This window comes from Lates calcarifer, linkage group LG12 (assembly GCF_001640805.2).
Source record: "Lates calcarifer isolate ASB-BC8 linkage group LG12, TLL_Latcal_v3, whole genome shotgun sequence".
Taxonomy (NCBI): domain Eukaryota; kingdom Metazoa; phylum Chordata; class Actinopteri; family Centropomidae; genus Lates; species Lates calcarifer.
This window is the reverse complement of record NC_066844.1, coordinates 25,659,809-25,682,731: the sequence shown is the minus strand read 5'-3', so window position 1 is coordinate 25,682,731 and position 22,923 is coordinate 25,659,809. Positions and strand designations below refer to the sequence as shown.

Genomic DNA, 22,923 nt, shown 5'->3' with positions numbered 1-22,923 from the left:
CTCTCTCTCTTCCTCCATCTCTCCCTCCCTGTCTCCCTCCCTCCCTTCATTTGTTCTAGGGACAGAGCCCTAGTGTGAAGCTTCTTGTTCTTGTACTTTCCCGTGCTGTGCAGCTTTCCAGCCGTTCAGAATGAGTTCGCTTATGGCAAATACACTGTCTATGCGACATGGAAAAGCCTGTTTCGGCCTGCTGTCTGCTCCCGCTACAAGCTCTCTAGGTTATATATAGATTTAGTCTTGGACAGGCCACCCTGCTACTACAACTATCATCAGCACCAAAAGGGATATCTGGGAAACTGTACCTAGCACCGCCACCACTTTCTCCTTTCTGCTGTTTCACTGTAAGTAAATCCTTTTAAAACAATGGCATTTCTGTTGAATATGAGAGACTGGTTTTGCCACTACGGAGAGAGCACAAAGGGATTAGTTGGGAGCAGCAAAACTACACTTGATATGTAGCGAACTACTTCAGTTTTTATAATCCTTTAGTGTGGTGCCACTTGATATTTCCTGTAACTGCAGTGTAACTGCATTCAACTTCACTGTAGGTCTCAGTGTATCAGACTGCCTTTGAAATAGGCTTAATGATCAGCACTGCACAGACTGTGCTGTGGAAAGAAACATTGAATTGTGTATTAGTTCTATATATTTGTTTTTCCAGGCGATGAGAGACTGACTTGAAAGTGGCTGTGTATACAGATAATGTTTTGTTTGGAACAGTGTGGTCAATATATGGAAGTCAAGAATTGAAGACATCAAGTTTGCCCTTGACTGTGACTTTAAAAATCCAATGTGGCATTTTTACTTTTAGTGCCTCTGTCTTTTTAATTATTCTTGACAGTTTTCCTTTTTTCCCCCAACACACCATCTTTGCAATGTGTTTAAATAAGGAAATAATACAGTTGGGTACATTATTATCTTGCAGGGAAAACATTTCTCTTACTCATCAGTTAGAGAGAGAAGGGAGGGGGGTGGGTGGGATTTGGGCGACAGTTATGCCTGCATTTGACAGAGGAAGCAGACAGCAAGACATGGAAAGTGAGTTTCTCATCCCTGGAAATGGAAATTCAGAGAGCAGGCAGACATAAAAAAGGAAGAGAGAGAGAGAGAGGGAGGGAGAGAGGGGATGGTGGGAACATCTGGGGAAACAAGACCAGTGCCAAACCCTGTGACAACATGAAGGGACTGGAAAGTCTCCTGAGAGAGGCTTGAACACACACTCTCTCACAGAGTCACACACATGTGCACATACATGTCTGGAGTGCATAGGGGAGTCGGGTTATACAGCAGCTAATGCAGATGAGCCAGCTGACTTTATTTTGGCTGATAAATTACCAAGTGAAGGGAGTTTATTCATTCCTTTTCAGTATTCGGTGCATTAAATGTGACACGCAGTTTGTGCACCAACCCCATATTGCCCCCACGTAGGCAGTGCCAGGCTTCATTCATTACCTGTGCCAGTGCAATTTTCTACACAGCTCACCTGCTGTGCTCTACTATGGACTTTAAATAGACATCATGTGGCTGTATGTTCCTTTTTAAAGGCTTTGTAATCCAGTGGCATACTGCAGTTTTATACTGTAATCCACTGGCATACCGCAGGTGGGATCCTGAGCAGCAACAGGAATTACCTTTAATCAAAATGTAATTAATTGCATCTGTTGCAGATGTGCTTTATCTGAGATTCTTTGAGTAACAGCAACTAGGAAGCACTAACATTTAGCTTAGTTGACATTTGAAATACTTAAAATTCTCTACCAGCAGACACGCAGATTTCCTCTTTTAGGACTCCTCCATGCTTTTTTATTGAGTGCCATGAAGAATCATTGGTTAATGAGAAAATGAAGGGCAGAGGGTGCAGCACCTAATACACCCGAGGGATGGGGATGGAGGGCAGGGAGAAGATGGGGTGAGGCACGGGTCGGGGTGTAAGAGAGCACTTCTCCCTTCAGGTGGACTGACAAGCTAGTTTTCATGACACCAATTACCTGCAGTGGGGAGTGTGTGTTTGTGTGCGTAGAATTACCTTCAGTAAGTCATCCCCTCATCCTTTCCTGCAGGGGGGGAAGAGCTGCTTTGATGGAGCATTCCCACCTGGATTTTCCCTCTCCATCTTTCTCTTCCTGTTTCTCTATTTTCACTCCTACCTTCCTCTCTGATCTGCGTCTTTTTCTGATGTTATTTTGTAGATTCCTCTGCCTCATGGTGCAGCCACCAGTATAATGTGTAGGATTTTATATCTTTATCTCTGTCGCACCAAGAAGGCAGTTTAGGGATTTCTGTTGCCTGTTGGGTATTTAGCGTGGCGTTCACATGTTATGAATGAGCGAGCATGAAATTAAAAATATTAAAGGTGAGATTTAGGGTTTTTTGTTGATTTTGGAAATGGTTGTTTCTACAGTCAATCCAGATTAATTTTTTATTCATGAATGTGGCTGAAAGCTCCAACAAATTTCCAGGAAGTGGAGGTTGTGCTAAAAAAAAAATTTGTGAAATGATAAAAGCCTTAATGACAACCATACACTTAGGGATAGAGTACAGTTCACAGTTGGTTCATAAGTGAAGTGTTTCTGAGATAATTTTATGTAGATTTACTTAAATTGATCCTTACCTGTTTCACTCAACCTTTACTGTATGTTAGCTGCAATACAAACTGTGTGTGTGTGTGTTTGTGTATGAATGTACAAAACCTGCCTCGGATAAGGGAAATCGGTTGTAACAAAGCAGAGGTTTCACCACTTTAATGAAAAGAATTGGAAGCCTGTTATGTTGCCAACAAATACATCAAAGCACAGTGATTTCTCGCTCCCTGTGTCACCGGGCAGCGTATAGGAAATGATGGAAAAAGACACCTTGCCGTTTTCTTACACAACTTTGAAGGAGTGAACGGAAAAATCCTGTTCGGTCAGTGGAAATAGCCCCTGAGAGGAAATAACTTGACCATGCTAATGCTGGGTCCAGAGACGAGAGCACCGCGACCATTAAAGTGCCAGGAGAGAGATACAATCAATGAACCCACGCACTCAGTGCACCAGAGAACAGCGCAGGACGGAGCAGAGTGAGGAGCTACCTGCCTGCTCCATGCTGCTTCTCCACAGAAATACAAGGACACAGATATTCCCATCTGCCGGCCGAGTTTGTTTCTGATGGGGCTGAGGGATCGGGTCCATTCTAGGCAGGATATCTCTACACTGCCTAACCAGCAAACTTTTCCTAAAATAGCAGCTGCCCCAGTCCGCTTATGGGGTTACTCAGTTCAGTCTTAGTTAATTAGCTTCTTGTAATGGTCGCAGCTCGAAGGAGGAAGAGGAGATATGTAGAAAGAAAGGAAGAATGGTATGAAGGCCTGATGGAGAGAGAGAGAGAGAGGAGGAGGTTAGGGAGGAGCAGAGGAGGAAAAGCTTGTGAAATCTATGAACATATATACAACACTGGACTTCATCTGTGTGTGTGTGTGTGTGTGTGTGTGTGTTTGTGCATTTACATACCAGCTACATTAGAAGCCACCAAGGCCCTACACTGTATGTGTGCATTCATTGTGCAGTGTGCTGTGTGTGTGTGTGTGTGTGTGTGCTTTTAAAGCTTCATATGAGACAAGATATTATATGGAATTTACATAATAGCATTATAATGACACTAAATGTGTAAAAGCTTCTGATTCATCTGTATTAAATTACCCAGTTTACAGAGTGTGTGTGATTGTCTGACAAACAGTCCAGTGTTGAATATAATATATTCATATTTGAGAAGCTGGAGTCAGTGAATTTCTGGCATTTGGCACTGATTATCAGAATTGTTTGTGATGAATTTTCTGGCAGCCAGTGAATAAAATGATTTCAGCTCTAATATCCACAATTTAATTTTTCCTCAGAGCTTCTCTCTCTTTTTTTTTTGCAACATTACTTTAGGGGACCATTTACCTTAAACAACAGCCTGAGGCCTCAGTAAAGACCAACAAACCTGTTAAAAAAATCAGTTCTCTCAAGCTCTGTCATCTCTAACCTTCCTGACCTGGATGTGTGTGTGTCTGCCTGTTTATCTGCTGATATTAATCCATTACAATGGAGAGCATTAAATTCAGCCCTGTGTAGCTTACACTGTAATTGTAGCACAAAAACATTCTTCTCTCAGTCTAGCTAGTAGTACGCAGCACATATGCATTGTTGCATTTAAAGCCACCATTTCCCATCCCTGCTTTTAAGAACATCTCTGTATGTTTGTGTCAAGTTCTTTCATTTGTTTTATTTTACGCTTGATTTAAACGCAAAGTAGCTCTTCATTTTAACATCAGCCTGAGGTTCAAACAGTTGTATCCTCGACATTGTAGTGACTCACTCTAATCAAATAAGCTGCAGTTATCATTCTATCGCACTATATCAACACACATTGTATACTACTGTTGAGCAGAGTGCTCACAGACAGACATAATAAGAAAGTATCTTCACATTTGTGTTGAATTACCTGAAACCTCTCAGTAAACCTTGAGAATCCAGTTTATTTCTTTTGTACAACAGTGAAAATCTTGCCAGCTTCAGCAAAATCTCTTTGAGACCAGTGGACAGTGTTTTCTCTGGCAGTAATTCATTATAAAATGATGTAAATGAGTATTACAGATTATTAACAATATAACATGACGGTTTGAAAGAAATCTAATGTGAGTGTCTCCTCCTTCCTGCCTCACAATTAACAACACTCTTCTTATCGCATCATAGAATCACTTAATCAAGGTACCTTACAGTTTCAGTGTGTGTGGCGTGGCGGCAACAGAGAAGGTATCACAATTCACCGTCTTTGGCAGCAACCGATAGTAAAGTAAAATCAGTCTGTGCAGATGTAGAAAAGGGCCATTCAGAGATACTGCAGAACCATATTCCCACATGCACCCTGCAATTAATTGGGACCTAACATCATTTGAATATTGAGTGTGAATGAATTGGGCCATGCCCCTGAGGAAAAATCTGCCTCACAAAAATAAATTTTAAGGTGACATTAAAACAAGTCAATAATGTGAAATGAATTAGCAACATGTTTATAGATACATTTGTTAGCTGTGTTATTTTTATGCATTTATTGATTGAGTTATATTTTACATCTGATAAGGTTAGATAACATGCAGAGGAACAGACCTGATCTTGCAAAGTAACACACAGTGAGTCCATCATTTGCCCTCAGCAGCTTATTTATGGTGCTGCGTACTCCCTCGTGGTGATTCTGCCCCCGTCTGACAAAAGGACATGAGTTTCCTCCTGTGAGAGGTTTTTCGGGCAGACTGTTCTCTTCTAGCATCAAATTGCCAGGGCACCACAGGGAAGTGCACTCTCTTTTTGGAAGGAGAGAAAAATAAGTGATTTAAATGGTCATGATTGAAACCAGGCCATTCACACATACTGATAATATACTCCTCCTAATCTGACTCGTTTTCCTGCTGCTGTCCAAATGACCATGCATTGTTCACTTGGGCCGAGTGCGTTTCTCTGTGCTTAGCAGCACGGGCCATTAATACTGAGAAATAGCATGTTCTTGATGAGCATGTGTGTTGGTGAGAGAGAAGAGTAACGAGAGAGAGTTATGTATCACCCTGTTCTGCTGCAGAGGTAGTACTGGAAGCCTGCCCAGTTTCTTCATGCACCATTGTTGAAACTCTGTGGTGGAGGGGCTATAACTTCCACACACCTACTCGCTGCTAATCCAATTTCCAAGAAGTTAAAAATACTGTTCCTCTCTCTTACCCTTACAGTTTGCTTTGTTAATAAATGAGATTAATTATTTTTCCTGGATGGTCAACTGTCACATCGCAGTGTCTGCCTGTGGTAGCGCCTGTGACTGTTACCAAAATGCTAAGATCATTCCAGACCTCTTAATCACCACCCACATCTCTGATATGTTCAGTGATTTAAATAAATCTGGTGCTGTGCTCAGTCTGACCTTTTTCTGGTAGGATTAATGATGAATGTGGATCCCGTCCTCCAACACAGCTAGCTACTTAGCTACATCCATGAAAAATAGGGGCAGCTAAGCTACCGCTAACGTTAGCGTAGCTCGTTTCTGCACGCTGGGCTTGTTTTTATTGTGGGTTTCCTTCAGTGTTCATTGTTTAGAAGTTTTTTATTGTGAGGCCACAGTGGTCTCCTCTCCAAAACAAACAGACCAAGTAATTAAAATCAGTTAAAATAACACTGAATAAAGTTTAACGTGACAAATCATGTTCTGTTGGGCGGACAGGACTTTGAAAGGGGCTGTGAGAGCGGCTTTTTGCTCTGCTTGTTTTTCTGATTACTTAAGAACCAGACATCCAGTGACCAAATATCCCTCATCCAGTTCAAGATTATAGTTTAAATGTTATTTTAAAAAGTGACTTGTATCAGTAAGAAAATCTGGCCTGCAGCCTGAGCATACAGAGAACCCTGAGAAAGGACTGATACAGTTGTACAGGTTATTAAAAGTCATTTTACTGAAATAACCACACTTATTGAGCTCTAACCCTGCTTCACTAAAATAAATCAGCTACCATGAATAGAAAATTGCCACCTTTAGTACAATCCTCTCCATGTAGCATCAAGTAAACTGTTAGACAGTGTTTTGTGGAAGTCATTTTCCTTTTCTATATTGAATTAACACATTTTTTTTCCAGGCCACAGAGGCTTTACCACATAGTAAACTGTCTCATTTTCAAAACAAATGCTATTCCAAGAAGCATGAAGCTAAAAATGATGTTCCTCCATGAACCTTTCTGTTGACCCAGTGGTTCTGTGTTTACTGCATCCAGCCACTGGAGCTTTATGAAATCCTTTGATATATTAAAAAAAACAAGACTAGAAACAGAAATTCCTGCCTTCAGCCATTCGTCTTATATCCATCCCTGCTTACTACGATTCCTTCATCTGTCCCTCCATTTATTGATTCCTTCACCTCTGTGATCTCTCATTCATCAGTCAGTCCTCTCATCCATTTTTCTCTATATCTTTCCCGTCATGCTTCATGCCTTATGTTGTTTTCTTTCTTCACTTATGTGGCATGCATAGCCATCATCCCCCTCTCTTTTTTAAAAAATCTTATTTCTTTATATTTCTCCGTCACTGTCTTGCACTGTCATCTCCCTCCTTGTTCTCCCCTCTTTTCCTCATTGTCTTTGAACATCTCCTCCCTTATGAATCACCTGGAGCATGATATAATTGTGCAGGATATGGAGTTAAAGATCAAACGTAAGCCACACACACACACACACACACACACACACACAAAGATGAAATGCATGTTCTTGAAATCAGACAGGAAGAAACTGCCAGAGCTAATGTGGTACATGATATATGATGCAGTATGATGCAGTGCCTCAGGTCCACAGGAGTGTGGAGCGTGTAGAAACAATGAGCATCCTCTTATTAAAGGAATTTATTCATCATACCCACAGTCAAATAAAAAATATCAGTTTCATCTCTGTTTGTGCAGAGATGGTCCCGGGAGGTGTTTAGCTTAGCTTAGCTCAAAGACTGGAAACCGGGGGGGGAAACAGTCAGACTCAAAATGGATAAGTGCTTATTTACATTTTGGATCTTATGAGCTATAGCAGGTTAGTCACCAATACAGGCTGACTATCAGCTGTGCCATGAGGCAACAGTTCACGTCTGAGTGAGTGCTTTTTAAATTTAGTTTTTTACTTTATACGTCTGTGCAGGTTCCATGGCTCAGTGGTGTGGTGGGTTAAAGTGACTCGTTTAATCATCGTTTCAAACAGATTATTGTGGATATATTATAAAAGTGGACTGTATTAGCTGTGCTTGAGTGTCTTCATTACAGAGTTTGTCCTTCCATGCCTGAGTCACAAATCTATGTGACTGTGTGTTTATGTCATGTGTTTAAGTATTAAAAACATGACTAGTGGATGATGTGTCAGTACATGCTTCTGTGAATACAGTTTCTGCTCATTACCTGGGGCGTTAATGCATATTTTACATATTTTAGTGTGCTCTCCAGCACCAGTCTGATAAATGACTCATTGGGACCTTCACTCGATCTTCGTATCCTTACATAAGCCTGGAGACATTTGTGCTCGGTGGGAATAAAAACAAACAAACCCTGCTTGGCTCTGATGGAACTAGTAAAAGCTCTGACAGGTGCTGCATTATCCTGGTTGGAGAAACGCGCTGCTTTTTTCCCTAAGACGTGAAGCAAAAGCAAACACGGTCCTTACATCCAGCATTTGGCAGGTCTGCTGTCTGCTTTGAAGCTTCCTCCCTCTGGTGCTGCCACAGAGAGGTGAATTCATTTTATCACCTTCAGCCTTCATCTTCAGATCATGTTGGTGTTTTTAATACATTTTGTATTTGTGGTGTCTTCATGCGATATGGGACCCTCACACTTAGTGCGGGGTGATGAATGTGATGTACTCAACTTTAGTTCCAGGCAACTGGGCCATTCCTGGTTGGATCCGGGGGAACCATTAATCATTTAGCTTTCATATCTTTCACAGAAAAAGGAAAGGATTTAAAGAGCTTCCAGAGAGATACCAGCCATCTATCATTTACCTTAACTCACCCTCTATAAGAGACACATTTAACACATAAAGAGAACCTTATAGCCAGAGGCATGTTCAGATCTTAGTCATTCATGTTTTATGTGAAAGGTCCTCACTACAAAGACCTTACTTCTTATGTCATACTCAAACAAAAAGCTGTCAATGAAAAGCCTGGCTTGCCTCAGGCCAGACGTGAATCCACCTTCCTATATGCTAAATGTGCGCTATATGTTCTGTATTGTACTTGCTATGGTAAAGATAAATTTAGCCGTGATGTTAGAGGCTGGTGTGCATTCTTTAGGAGTGTTGGCATTATGAGGGAGCTGCTCGTTGAAGCATGAAATGATGCTCAGGTTTTATGAGGTTGTGAAAGATGTGTCACGCAATGGGACACTCACAGCACATAAATAATTTAGAATTTTGATAGTGTTCTTCGTTAGGCTGCATTTAAACACTTTTACACTTTGACAAGTACCTTTGAATCCAAACTGTAGAGCTTTTAGATCAGACATGGCTGACGTCTGATGTTGTGAAATTAAAGAGATTGGACTTTTCTGTTGATACTGTGATTTACTGTGTTTGTGTGTGTAGATGAAACACCATAAAGTGATCTGTAAGAAGCTAAATACCACTTAGGACAGGATTTTAGGAACAAATTCCTTTGAAAGCTGCGTTTAGGAACCTGTAAAACTTTTTATAGAGGTATCAGTACAAAGCTATCAGGACTATCTTGCGCTGACAGAGTAGACAGTTTACCTCTGATGCCTGTGGTGACTTTATTCTAGTTTCACCACTTTGTTGGATGTTTCATAATACTTTTTAATACACACTGAACATACAGGAGGCTGAGCTGCATGCTGACTTTTCATCACAGATGAAACAAGTTATGACACTGGGTTGCTTCCTTGGGATTGTTCATATTCATATTCCTTATTTTCACATATGAATATTGTGTGTGTATGTTTTTCATTCTTCTCTCTGATCTCCTTTTTTCTTTCCATCTTGTAATGAAATTGCTGTGTTATTTCTCTCTCTCTCTCTCTGTTTTGTCAGGCTTCAGAGAGCAACCACACGATTTGCAGGTTCAGCAGTGGTTAAACTGTAACATCAAAGATGCGTTCATGTAGGAGGCTCTGTGTCAAAAGCTTTTTTTGAAGATTGTTTGAGCATTTTTGTATAATTGGACAGCGAGCGGTGGTGATGGGAGAAGGAACAGTTTACGAGCTGGGATCATGCTGACAGTGTTGCAAGTACATGGCGTGTGGTTGGAAGCATGCCATTTGACTCATTCTTCATACATTCATTATGAAGTTCCAGTGTGTGTGTGTGTGTGTGTGTGTGTGTGTGTGTGTGAGGTTAAAATAATTTATGGAAATTATGCCCGAGATGAATATGTGCATATGACCTCACTGGAGCTTTTGCAATTAGTTTCAGTATGGGCAGAAGATAAATGCAAGACTCTGTAATCCGGCATTGTGTGAAATTCAAAGTTGCTTTAGTGCTGGCCTTGAAATCCAGTCTTAATAGCATCATTATGGATTCATCAGAGACATCAGTATCAGTTTATGCGAGCATCATCTTGCTGCATCATCAGCCTCATCAAAGTTCTGATCTCCACATCTTCCTCTCTCCCTCCCATTCTCCCGCTTATCTCCTCATCGTCGTTCTTTCTTTTCTCTCCTCCCCCTCTTTCGTCCTCTTTTTCTTTCTCACTTCCCTCCCTCCTCTAATCTCCCCATGTCTTCTCACGTCCTCTACCACCTCCTCTTGCTTGTTCTTCTCTTTCTCCTTCTTCCCTCAGTTTGCTGCAGTGCATCACTAGCAGCCACATTAACATCTCATCTCCATTACCCAGCAACGTCCTGGTCTCTTTCTCTCTGCTTTTTATCACCTTCTCGCTTCTCTTCCTCTCTTCTTCCTTCCTCTACCTGCATCTTTCCCACCTTTCTTTAATTTTCATTGTATCTCCAGTTTTCATTTCACCCATCTGTCTTTTTATAGTTGTCATCATTTTCCTTTAGATCATCATTAAACGGACCACCTCCTCTCTCCTCTCCTCTCCTCTCCTCTCCTTTCCTCTCCTCTCTCCTCTCCTCTCCTCTCCTCTCCTTTCCTCTCCTCTCCTCTCCTCTCCTCTCCTGCGATGAGCTGTGCTGTACTGTTTCATGGGAGTGGATGCCCTTGGTGTGACCGTGAGAGAGAGAGAGAGAGATGAGCTAAAGCTCTGCAGTAGCGAGCCAGTGAGTGAGCAAGTTGTTTTCACTGTGTACGTGTGTGAGTGTGTATTTTCGGATAATATGAGATGGAGAGGGAAAGAAGCACAGTGTGTGTGTGTGTGTGTGTGTGTGTGTGTATAGCGCCAGTCGGTGTTATTTGCATAATGCAACTCAACCAGGCAGCTCTGGTTAACATGCAGCCCGGGCTGTCTGCTCTCTGCAGCCCACCATTCCCAAAACCAGCCTTGTCTCTCCTCTTTCTCCCATCACTCTTCATCACACGCATCCCGGTCACCTAATCTGACTCTCCTCTCCTCCCTTGAAGGGAGTTGGAGGCTAATCTTGCTCTATTTGCAACATTTTGTCACACTCGCTGACACTTTCTCATGTTGCTCACGAACACAGCTTCGAGCCACTGAGTCCGTGTCCACTGGAGAGGATTTAAGGCCAGGTTTGACTCATAAAGTAATGGCAGTATCAAAATTGCAGAATGTCAGTGGCAAAGGATATTACAAGGACTTTTTTCTTTCTTTTCCTTTTTTTTTTTTTTTTTTTTTTAAACTGGCAACTGTCACTGAAAAGGGAACATAGATTATATTAAGGCGTTATATCAGAGACAGGCCTCTTCAGCTGCAGTCTTTAGCCAGGAGTAAGTATTCAAGTCTCATCCTGAGGACTTCCATTAGAATAGAAATGGCTAATGACAGAGTGATAAATTTTATTACTTAAAAGGATTGGGGCTCTTGTCTGATTACTTCCTTGAAGGCGTCATTCAAGATTAGTCTCTCTCTCTGTCCCTGTCTTTCCCTCTGTCTCTCTATCTGTCCTTTTCACTCTGGTTTTCTCTATGTGTGTGTGTGTGTGTGTTCTTCTCTTCTCTGTCCAGGACTGTGTCATAACCGAGTGACTGCGAGGCTTTTACTCAGAAATGTGTTATACATGAAAGCATTTAAACTTCGTTGTTGTGCCTTAAGGAGTTTAGCTGGATGGATTGGCGCAGTCAGACTTGTTATTGTTTGATAAGTGTAAGTGTTTGATTCTCTTATTGTTCTTAATTTTGGAGGACGAACATCTGAGTTTGAATACTGATGAACCCACGGTCAAAAGCAAACACTTTGTTTTATGAGCAAATAACAAAATTAAATATGGTTCATGCTTAGAGATTGTAATGTTACCTCTAATGTGACTCCTAGTGCCAGCAATTACTTTGTTTTTTACATTTATTTTTATTACTTGTAGTACCATGATTGTTATAGTCTTCCATCAGGAGTGAAAGTATAATTACAGCAAAGCTTTTCTTTTAGGAATTGGATTTTGTAGAATTAAATCATGCTGATACTCACAGGTATATTTACATTCTTTGTTTTTATCCATCATAATTTATGTCAGTGTAAATGCAAATAAGAAAATATAATCCTGCCTTTTAAAAGAAAGAGAACAAGGCCCAGTCACAGGAATTTTGTAATGTACCAGTTTGTATTTCTGTGTAATAGATTTTACTCTAGCCTGTCTAAATGTTAGAGCACTTAGCAGGAGAGAATGAAAATAGCTGTAATGCAAAAGGCTTATTTAGTCAAAAACAATACAGATTAAAGATGTTTTGTTCGTGCTAGCTTAATAGCCCAATCTTTTTTAACAAGCACAGGATGTAGGCTAAGAGCTGCTTGGTGTGTGTATGTGTGTGTGTGTGTGTGTGTGTGTAGGGTTGTACTCTGTGTAGCCTATGTGAGCTAGCATTATTCTCAGTGCCAGGCAGATCAGTTGCATAGCAACCAGAACTTTTTGAGGGCAGGAAATCTTTCACCAGTGGAATGTGTCAAGCACAAGAACAGTAAAAATGGAAAGAGAAAGATACATACTGTACACACCCCAAAATCCCCTCCTGTGTGTTTTATTTTGTTACATAAAACAGATGGATTGTAATAGCAAGGTTTGAAGAAATCAGAACTGCTGATAATCTGTGGATGTAAATTATAACACAGCAGAGGGTCTTGTTTAAGTGTAACACTAAATATTTACCTCTCAGGCAAACATTTGTGACATCCTCAAGAACACTAACAGATGTAAGGAGGAACCATGCAGTCAGTAATGCAGCAAGTTTGTTAAATGTCAGCAACTGCAGTAACTGGTGGAAATGTTTGATATATTTTGTGTAACTTTGTCTCCTAGCCTGTAAGTTTTTTTTATTCAGGCACCATACCGTACAACAGACAAACTTGTGTTCACGTTATCAAATAATGTGTCAGATATCCTACTTGAAAATATGTGTGTGCTGCGTTAAAGTGATGTTCTGTACTGTAAGGCTGCAGAAGTGACTGCGGTGAGAACTGGTATTAATGACTCTGTAGAGTGCTTACCCAGCAGGACTTGTGTATGTGTGTGTGTGTGTGTGTTTTGAATAGTGCCAGAGGTCAGAGCAGCATTCAGTTAAACAAGCTTGCCTCTCACTGGAGATCACCTCCCTCCTCCTCCTCCTCCTCCTCCTTACTGTACGTCCTCCTCTGATTCTCACCTCTTTACTGTTCATTAGTGAGATTGACCAGCTCTATGTAGTGATGCCACGCTAAATGACATTAGAGTGCTTCTCACACACTGCCCTGTGTTTCATTAGCATGGTTAGTGCTTGGGGCCTTCAGTGGGGTGTGAAAAGAAAACCTTCTCTGCATATCTAGTGTGGTTACATTAAACATGACTCGTCACTGGAGGCTAATTTCCATCACTGCCGTTGGGGATCCTCAAAATGGGTGTTCCCAGCACCCACAAAATGTGTTAAGGACAAGAAAAAAAACTGTCCATCAAATCTGCCATGAATCTGAAATTTTAGAAAAGACACAGATCATGATTACCTAACAGGAAGTCCCAAAGTTTATGAAACTGTAGAGTCTTGGTCATGAAAGCGCTCTCTCTGTTTCTCTTCCTCTCTTGTCTTTTGTACACATGACTCCATTTCTCTGTGTCGTTGACCTTTTTTTCTATTCCTCTATAAACACATTAGTGCCGTTCAGCAGCCTGCTGACATTGTTAGTTGTTAATGTGACACAGATGAACACAAATTATAGTATATATGTGTTTTTATATGTTGTCATGTCTGCTGTATTTCTGTAACTGGTGATTCTTTCCGTGTGGCATGGTGAGTTAGTGTTGCCTGGTTATTATATATTTCTGTTCCTTCTATTCACAGGCAGATTATAAAGATGTCTCTCAGTTCACACTAAATTATTTATTGACAGGATGAGAAAACGGCTCGGCTGATTGTTTTCCCGTCTTTGTGGTTTTCAGACATTTTTGCCTGTGAGGCAACAATCATCAGAATATCTGAGAAATCGTTTCTGTGTCACATGATCTTTCCCATACCTCTGCTGTCTTTCAAACCATTATCCTCACTCTGTGTTCGGCCATATTAACACGTCACATCAAGGTTAACTACATTTATTATTCTCCTCCAGGTCTGTGGTTGCTCCTTGCCCCAGGTGTTTGTGTTGACTTTGTGATGTAGGTCTACTTTCCTGAGATGTTTAATTTGAATTCAAATGTCCCGAACAATACAGAGTGCCGCGGCAGGGGATGCTGCTCCGCTGTCAGCATGTCTCTTTTGTCAGCTGCTGGATGTGGCACAGCAGCCTAAACAGAGCTGTCTCCTCTTTATTCTGCACCAGAGCTGAGTCATAAAATTTGATTTCAAATAAAACACTGTTTATGGATATATACGATGAGAAATGGGGTCATATTGCAAGAAAATGTATTTCATAGGCTTCCTCTTGGATTGAGATAAGGAAAAAAAAGATGAAACACTTGGCTCCAAATACTCCTGTTTATAATAACAGAGAAAATTACTCATTGCCTTTGGGTAAACAGAAACCTGTGTTACTTAGGAGTAGGTCTCACCAAACTGTATCTGAACTCAAACTGCTCCAGTCGTCCTCATTATAGATTGCAGATGAAGATACCCAGTGCAGTAAGTGTGTGTGCTGCTGGCAGCAGACCAGATAGTTTGATAGGTAATGCAGCATGGTCACAATCTGCACTGGCAGAGTTTCTTCCTTCAGTCATCTGATTAACGTGTATTTGTGTCACAGTCACATGTTATAAAGCCTTTGACATCTTGCGGACAGTTTTACTGTTTTCAACATTTTTTCAGCTGTAAAATTTACGAACCAGTCGCATCACTTTACTGATGCAGAGCCTAGTTGACATCATATTAAAATGGGGGAGGGGCAATAGATTGGCTTGTCCACCCATCAGTCTGTCACACATAAAGCTGACATGCCAGTAATCAAATTTTAAGATGTTTACAGGGAATAATGCATGTTAGTGTTATTCATTTCTGACATTCTCTAAATTACTCAGATTTGCTTAATGGGGCACTGCAGTGTTTGTTTAATTATCTATATGTCATGCTCAGTATCTCAGACGCTGTTGATCAGTGGGGGAGTAAACCAAAGCATTAGTTCTCGTCTTACATACTGTATCTCACTTGATACTTTACCCTGTATCAATTTTATTTTGACTAAATCCATTCTCACTGCAGTGTGTCTCACACCAGTGAAGGGGAACTCCTCCTCCTCCTTCTTCCCTGACCACATTAATCAAGAAACATGAGGTGACGTGTGTCGGATTCTCTGTCCCACGAACATCTGCATCATTTGTGGGAAAAATATTAACCATTTATTTAATGAGAGCTTATTCCATCCATCCATCCATCCATCAGCTATACCGCTTATCTTTCGAGGGTCACGGGGGGCTGGAGCCAATCCCAGCTGACACTGGGCGAGAAGAGCTTATTCCATTATGGAATTATGGTTAAATCCTTTACTCCATAATGGGACACTGTATATATTATTTGTCTCGACCTGGATTTCCTTTCTGATTTACTCTACAACTCAAGGCACCCTCAAATACCTGGAAAGGTGATAGATGGCAGAAAGATTTGACTAACGCAGTCTGAGTGTAAGGTTATATTGGCTCAGGCACAGTGATGGACAGCAACCGATAAATCATTAGACAGTACTGTAGGCATCATAGACAAGCATTGGGTTTGTTGGACTTGTCTTCTCTGTGGAGTCAGATAATCTGTCTCCAGCTTCTTTCTCATTCAAGGTCAGAGACGATCTGTGGAGGACAGCGTTGCCTCTCTGTCAGCACTCTCGTCTTGTCTTCTCTTCTTTCCCTCTTCCTCTTCTTCGCCGTCTCTGCCGTCCTGTCCCTCTGCTGGCAGTCGTTCAGTGTAACCACTTGGCTGTGATTAATTGGCTGCTTAAAAAAAAACCCAAAAAACAAAAAAAAACATGGTCCTTGAAAAGTTCCCCTCACTTTAAAGCAACTAATTTTAGATGGAGTTTGAAGTGTGAAAGTGCATTAGTGTTTATTCGTGGATAGTGAGCACAGTGAGTTCTCTCGTTAATTGTATTGGACGGCAATTCCAAAGTGTTTGGTACTCGTGTCTGTACCGAACGTACTCTTTCAAACCTCCTCGCTGTCATCTGTTTGCAGCATTAGGACACCCTGGAGATGACTTAGAAAATACTTATCCCTTTTTAAACAAAACCTCAACTACTCTGGTGTCAGCTAAACCAGGGGCTTCTGGCTTAAATGCATTCAGCATCATATTCAAGACACATCACCTCATAAAAAAAGCATGTGTTTCTCTCAGAACAGTTATCTGCCATTGGCCTGGTTCCCTACACAGGGGGGAATAAAGTTGTCGTTTTTACAGACAACAATTTTAAAGCAAGGTTTATCTGCCTCCAGCTGCTGGATGGAAGTGTGTATGAATCTTGTTTTGCCGAATTTTGGTGAGTTGCATTGACTTAGCATGGGGTTTATCTTTCCTATGATGAGGTGACTTTACTCTGCCTTATATTTGCTTATTTGGTCTTCCTCACCTCCTGCTAAACTGACAGCCCTTTGTAGCAAAATTGACTGTTAATCAGTGTGATCAGCGTCCATTCATTTCTCCCTGCTGCCACTGACTCAGAAAACATTACATTACCTGTAACCTGACGCTTTTAAGTGAAGGGTTTGCAGTTTATTTTTCATGAAAAGCAGCATGAAGGTTTTTCCAAGAACCCCTAAGCCATAATCACCTTTACTTAGTAAATAGTCTTATGAGAGTGTTGATGTCCTTATCTGACATCCCGTTATAATATTAATTTAACAAGGAAATTATGTAATAACTCCTTTTATGGAAAGTAAAGTACAAAAGCACTGCAACAAAAAAACTTATACACTCATGCTGGGAAGACTGTTGTATTCAGCTGAGAATGAACTATATTCAATCACAATTGGCTGTATCTATTCATATGCATGTTCCAGTCTTTTTATAAACTATCTGGAATTGTCCATCTTACAGGCATGCAAGACTGATTAATCCTCTGCCACAGTTTAATCCTCACACCTCACCTCAACCAGGCATTAATTTCCCCTGGAAATGGGGGAATAAGAACTGAATATATGGCTATTTAGGAGGGAGTGTATGTGTCGAGAGAGAGAGAGGGAGGGAGTGAGGAAGAGGAGATAAATGAAGATAGAAAAAAACGAGGAGGCAAGGGCAGATTAATGGCTTTGGACACCCAGCTTTTCTCGCCTGTACCTCACTGAATCACCCACCAGCTGAGTAGATTTCAGAAGCAGGCGGCTTTGTTAGATTATCAGGACAACAATGAGTAGCTCTGCTCCCTGGGGTCAACCAATCAGCTTCATTGACCCCCACCAGCAAAGTGATGGGTTTCCCCCAGCAAGAAATAGGTTTGCTGTAATTAGACCTCCATCTTAAACCTGCTGTGTGTGTGTGTGTGTGTGTGTGTGTGTGTGTGTGTGTGTGTGTGTGTGTGTGTGTGTGTGTGTGTGTGTGTGTGTGTGTGTGTGTAGGGATGGTTTGGGGAAAAAAATAAAATTACAGATTTTTTCTGGATTTTTTTTAAGATGCTGTCACAGGAGGAAGCAAAGAGATGACATGACAACTGTCCCATGGGAATCAAACCGGGGATGTTGTGCTTACACAGCAGGTTTCAGACTGCTGGCCCACACAAACAGACAATTTCTAACTTTTTCATTCAGACAAAAACTCACGTATTTGACACCAAGGGTACAGCCTCTGTTGAAAAAGGTGGAGTGAGTGTTTGCTGTTGTTTTATGTCTTGCCTGCGCTATCTGTCATTGTGTATTGTCCCCCTCTCCTCTGCCTACCCTTGCCTCTAGGTTTGGTATGCAGGAAGCTTCGCTAAAGAGAATTTGACTGAGTTCACCCTAACTGTCGGACAATGTCTCCCTGTCTGCTGGCTCTGCGTGTTGGTGTGTGTGCGTGGATGTAGGTGTGTTAGTTTTTGTGTGACTCTCGGGCTTGTGTGTGTGTATGTGTGTGTTTCCATTAGTCTTATGGCTCATGGCTGTCCTTGGGGACTTAGATGAAGCTCTCCATCACTCTTGGAACAAGGACTGAGAGGAGAGAGAAGGGGCATAGCAGAGTAGAGGGAGGTATGAGAGAGGAAAATAGGATGGGATGATGAGACTCTCATAGTAGTGTATTGCCTGCCATGCTGGTTGTGATTGTATGAGTCACAGTATGACTGCTCACGTATTAAATAGCCAGATTTTGTTGTTTGTTTTCTCTGTTTCAAAACAATGGGAAGACACAGGAATCTCCTGTGAATCTCTGGGTGCGATGCTGCTGTCTTTTTTTTTTTTTTTTACCAAAATGTAAAACAAAACTAGCTGAATTAGTCAATTAATTTAATCGATCAATGTGAATTCAACTGACTGACGAACATTATCATAATGAATAGCTTTGAGTCAACCTGGGCTCTGAGGACGAGCATTTTTCATTATTTTCTCACATTTTATTGCTAAACAGACAAATCAATTAATTGACAGCACAACTGGCAGATTAATTGGTAATGAAAATAATCATTAGGTTCCTCCCCTAATCTGGAAGTGGATTGGTGCTGCTTGAATAGAGTATTATGGTGCAGCACCACAGGGAAAGCCCTTTATAATAAATTAGATATGGTCGGTAGTAAATGGTAAATATGTATAGGCTGTTTATCCTTTTAATTATTTATATTAATATTAATAATAATAATAATTTGCTGCTTTCTCAGCAGAATATAGCTTCACGGTGGAGAATAGCACAAATCAGACTAATGTCTTCATGCAGGTTTGAGAAAAGCAGCGAAACAAATGATTGAATCAGTGATTTACTTTAGTGCAGATGCGATAAATCACACACAGAGTGTGTAGTCTGTGTCCTGACCCTTATGTTTTGAGGGATGCTGTACCATCAGCAGATTTTCTGTTGTCATACAGTACATGATCTTTGATTGCTACAATATCACTCATATGAATTGTACTCTTTCAGATTGTCATGTTATAGTTCTTTTAAACACTTGTGTTACAGGCTGTTTTTCTAAATTGGAGATATATATATATATATGTGTGTGTGTTCTAAATCAAATTTAACATGAAAGAACTGATCCCATGTTGCAGTCATAGCTTAGCATGTTGCAGATTTGGTCAAACAGTGCACTGGACTCTTAACACAGGGCTGTAGAATTGGCACTGGGCTTTCACTCTTCATAACTGTCTGAGACTATTGCTACAAGGAAGTGCAGACATGCAGCGTGTGACTAATATATTAGATTAGAGGGAGTGTGTGTGATGGTGACCTCTCGCAAAGAAAAGGTTAGAGACCTTTGGGAGTCATCTCATCAACGGCATGCTCTTATTTTACTACAGCACTCAGGAAATGGTCTGAGGCTTCCGCAATTAATAAGGCTAATGGTTATTGGCTGGTGGCTGTTGACCAGGATATGAGTGACCTGAAGTAAACATGGCACTTCATGGGTTAACAGATCCCTTCTGGATGGAAATGGAGCTTTTATGGGAGGGAGGAACGAGGCCATTTATAGAGAGACAAAGAGGATGAGGAGAATTATACTAATGTGTCTTCTTGAATGACTGTCATTTAACTAAGATGGATGGTATAAATTTCTCTTAAGTTGCATACGTGTGTGTGTGTCTTAAGTGCGAAGGCGTGCCTACAGTATCTATTTAAAACTACCTGCAGGATTTGAGTGAGGAGAAGCTGACTTTCCTGAGGGCTGTTTCTGCCAAAGAAAGGAGGCGTGACATGGTACGTTTCAGTGGGAGGACTGTACTTCTCTGAACAGCTGAGCTCAAACCTTGTATCAGATGATTTTGCAGGAGATGTCAAGGAGGAAATCCAAATGAGGGGAATCTCATGATGTGTTATGATTCATGTGGGTGGAGCTAGACTGTGAGAGTGTGTATGGGTGGTCTTTGGCTGTGAGGATTGGTACATCCAGCTCTGGTTGTCTGTGATGCTGTTGTCCTCTCATGCTCTTTCTCTCAGGTTTTGGTGCACTGCAGCCCTGAATTCTCTCAGACGTGCTGCATTGATATTCAGGGCCTGTTTCTGATCCCCATCACTGCCCCCCCCGGTTTGACTCCCTCCTCCAGAAACTCTCCCTTTCGTTTTGTGCCTTGGTCAAGATAAATGGTTGTAGACGTTGTTCTTTAACACTTACATGGTTCACACCCCACCACAGGCTTCTTCACTAAACTACAGCTTTGCCTACAAACTAATCCAGTCAAAGTTTGTACAGTTATCCTGTCACCACAGTAATGTCACTCTATTTCAGGCCTGCTCTTTTTTGTCCAGCCTTCCTCAATTGATCTTGATTTGAATTTTTAACTAATCAGATTAGATCAAGGTTGTGTTAAAGAGACACACCTAGACTGCATATATACAACACAGTACGTATACAGTATTTGATTCTTTGGGAATATCCAAAAAGATGGCACAATTTCATCTGCTGAAGAGCTAAAATCTCCAGCAACATTTGTAGTATAAAGAATAACTTTATTGTCAGACCAGTGCATTTCAGCTTTTGGTCTTCATCAAGGTCATGAAGTTGTTTTTTATACTACAACTGTTGCTGGAGTTGTTACCCTCTTCTAAGAAAGCAAGGCTGCTTGACATTAACCATGACAGAATCCAGTCTTTCTTCAAACAGCCACATAGTAGCCTCCTTTTTTCTCTTTGTTGCAAACATTGTGCTGAACACTTCATTTTCTGACTCAAAACATGGCAGATAACCGAGGACACGTTCCTTCTCGAGCAGAACAATAGTGCAGCAGTGGTGCTACTGTACAGCATGCAGTAAAAACAGACTGTAGGTTATGTCAGTTCGTGCTGTGTATTGTATCAGCTGTCCCAGCCCGGCCCGGATGTGCCGAGCTCAGCTATGTTTAACATGTATTCATCCTAGGGGGAATAACCTAAAGTGGGGGAATGCTGCTAGTGATGCTGGTGCTGTCCAACATCATATTTGCATAACACACCTGTGACACAACAGCGGAGAGAGAGAGAGACACACAGAGAAAAATACACTGACAAAACAGAGAGAAAAAAACTGACAAATAAGAGAGAGGGAGGGGGTAACAGTTTGACACAGTGAAGCTCTGCCTCCCCTACCTCCCTCCCCTCCTCCTCCCCCCCGTTCTCTCCCTGCAAGCTGTGACAGGATGAGATGTGGGATAGTGACGTGACGGCAACATGACACAAAGCTGTTATCCTCTCCTATCGTGGCTGGCTTGCTGGATAGCCAGATGACTGGCTGGGGCAGAACAGGTGTGTTTGTGTGTAGGTGTGTGTTGGTGGTGGATGAGCCAGACACACACCTACACACACACAGGCACAGGCACAGGCACACAAAAGCTATTATGTCCTGTGGCCATCGTGTCCACTGGGGTGAGCTGTATGCACGTTTGCCTGTGTTGTTTGGGAATCCCAAATCTGCAGAAGACAAGAATGAGCCTGACAACGACACATGTCCTTGAAAGTTACCCTCCCCTCCTCTTCTTCCCTCTCTGTTTTTCCCTCATGCACTCGCTCTTTCTTAACCTCTACATCTTTCATTATTGTTTCTACCTTTGCTGCCTCCCCCGTTTTCTCCAGTCACTCTTTTATTTCTGACCTCTGTCTCCCTCGGTCCCTTTCTCCTTATTTTTCTCCATGTCTCCTTTCTCGGGTCATTTCTGAAATTAGGTTGCAAGCGTGTCTACAGTGGACCTTCTGCTCTGCTCTTGGAGCGAAATGTCAGAGAGAGGGAGGAAGAAGAGAAAGAGAGATGTAGACAAGCCACATCTGTTTCCTCCTTCTTCTTCCCACCTTCCTGTTCTCTCTATCCTCATCAATTTATATTTTCAGCTATCTGTCTTGATCCCTCTCTCCAGTCAGAAAAGCCTTGTCAAGTGACGAACAGCCTCTCTGCTATGCAGCACTGTTCTCTCTCACACACACACACCACACACACACACGCCCACCCCTGCCGCCTGCCGACATGGTACAGGCTGTGCATTGAGACAGCCCCAGCTGAGGCAGTAGCAGTGAGAGTGCAGCTTAGCGAGTCTCCACACACACACGCACACCTACACTCACTCACACACACATTACACACACACATACCGTGGTGGTTAGTCCGCCGCTGCATGTGCCGTTACAATATCATTTTTAGGCGGGAGGATTTTCGCGTCATGGTGATTGTGGTGATAACCCTGCTGCCCTGTAAGTATACGTTGTCCTTGTGTTTAAAAAAAAAAAAAAAGGTGAATGAAAAGATGAGCTTATCTGTGTTGTGTGTGTCTGGTTGTTAACTGCTTTTGATCCTGTTGGATTTTAAATCATGTTCATGTCGAGAGGCTGTGATGTGTGAATATGAGTCTGTACATGTTGTTCCATGTGGGTCTGTGGTTTGTGGGTTTGCAGAACATGGATGATATAGTAGCTCAGTATCAGTGGGCGAGGAGGTTAGGAGCAGGTGATGTGTTACAGAGGGAGAGGAGAGATACTATCTGTTCGATCTGTGTGCATCTGCCTTTATATGCATGATTTATATTCATATATGTGCACATATCTACAGTGTATATATATATATATATACATACAGTATGTCCACATGTTTTATGCATGTTATGCTTTATGCTGAACTCTGACTTTTTTAGGAGAATTGAAATCCTCTTGTCCTGTCATGTCTGTAGATGAAAATGTTTCAGTGCTCACCTCTTCACTCTGTCGGGCCATCTGTTGGCAGCATGAATTCTGCAGTCTCTCCTCTCTGTCACACTTACTGACTGGTTCTGTCATAGCAGCAGGCTCCGCTGCCGTTGCTGATCATG

At 41.6% G+C, this 22,923-nt stretch overlaps 1 protein-coding gene across 13 annotated transcripts in view; it reads left to right on the top strand.

Moving 5' to 3' along the window:
* The window catches only part of atp2b2 (ATPase plasma membrane Ca2+ transporting 2), a 108,526-nt gene that overhangs the window by 10,568 nt on the left and 75,035 nt on the right, over positions 1–22,923 (top strand). For 9 of the 13 annotated variants that reach the window (XM_018688162.2, XM_051074494.1, XM_051074493.1 and 6 more), the window contains exon 1: positions 22,085–22,312. The exons of 2 other annotated variants lie outside the window; for them this stretch is intronic. The gene's annotated coding sequence lies outside the window, so the exon portion shown is untranslated. Of the gene's footprint in view, positions 1–69; positions 342–22,084; positions 22,313–22,923 lie in introns of those variants that run through there. 2 more of the 13 variants (XM_051074489.1, XM_018688160.2) reach the window with 1 other exon arrangement.